This window comes from Apium graveolens, chromosome 7 (assembly GCF_009905375.1).
Source record: "Apium graveolens cultivar Ventura chromosome 7, ASM990537v1, whole genome shotgun sequence".
Taxonomy (NCBI): domain Eukaryota; kingdom Viridiplantae; phylum Streptophyta; class Magnoliopsida; order Apiales; family Apiaceae; genus Apium; species Apium graveolens.
In genome coordinates this window covers 18,895,812-18,896,929 of record NC_133653.1, presented here as the reverse complement: position 1 = coordinate 18,896,929, position 1,118 = coordinate 18,895,812, and the positions used below count along the sequence as shown (strand labels likewise).

Genomic DNA, 1,118 nt, shown 5'->3' with positions numbered 1-1,118 from the left:
GCTGAAAACCAGGAAGGTTGAATAACTTACTTCCAAACTGCTAGAAAGGCTAATATATCGCATTCTGATTATTATTCCAGCTGAAGTTAGGATGATTCCATTTGTCAAGATGATAAGTGTCTGGAACTGGTTGCTGCGATCTCTGAAAGTTGCTTAGAAACTGAGCTGATTCACTAGATATAGCGCATTGCTCTGTCACATGCGGACCTGCACACAACTCACAAACACTAATTCTCTGCTTAACACCATAGTTAGCCAGAGAATCGATCTTCATAGACAATGCCTTTAGTTGAGCAGTGACAGTCGTAGTTGTATCCACCTCAAGAACTCCTGCTACCTTGCTCTTTGGCAATCTCTAGGCTGGATACTGATATTCATTAGTAGTCATCAGTTCAATTAGATCATAAACTTCCTCATAGCTCTTACCCATAAGGTTCCACCTGATGCTACATCGAGCATGGGTCTGGACTGTTCTCCCTAACCCATTGTAAAAATAAAGTGATGATCATCCAATCAGGAATTCCATGATGAGGACACTTCCTAAGCATCTCCTTGTAGCTCTCCCAAGCTTCACATATAGATTCTCCCGTTTGCTTGCGCAAACTGAGTAATAGAGTTTCTGAATGCAGCTATCTTCGCCATAGGGAAGAATTTAGTGAGAAACTTTTGACCAAGATCTTCCCAAGTAGCAATCGAACCAGCTGGTAGAGAGTATAACCAGCTCTTAGCCTTGTCCCTCAGAGAGAATGTGATTAGTCTCAGCTTCACATCATCTTCAGAAACACCGTTGAACTTGAAGGTGTCGCATATCTCAATGGAATCCCTAATGTGCATATTAGGGATCTTCCAGTTGGAGAACCCCCAAACTGGATTGAAATCTGCACCCATTGAATTATGCCAGGCTTGATCTCAAAGGTATTAGCTGGGATAGCTGGCCGGAAAATGCTAGATTGAATATCATTGATCTTGGGTTGAGAAAAATCCATCAAGGCTTTCGTTCGTGCTGCTGGATCTCCCATTGTACTGAGTACCTGAAACACAAACAAATAAACCATGAGAGTAAAAAAGTCCGAGTCAGTGAACTATAACGACCTCTGATGACAAGCACATAAACTGTT

The 1,118-nt window shown here is 41.9% G+C and overlaps 1 non-coding gene across 1 annotated transcript; it reads left to right on the top strand.

The window, feature by feature from the left end:
• Positions 1-519: 519 nt before the first annotated feature.
• LOC141676217 (small nucleolar RNA R71) lies at positions 520-627 on the top strand. The gene has a single exon (XR_012556818.1). It is a non-coding gene; the product is annotated as a small nucleolar RNA R71 (small nucleolar RNA).
• Positions 628-1,118: the final 491 nt, after the last annotated feature.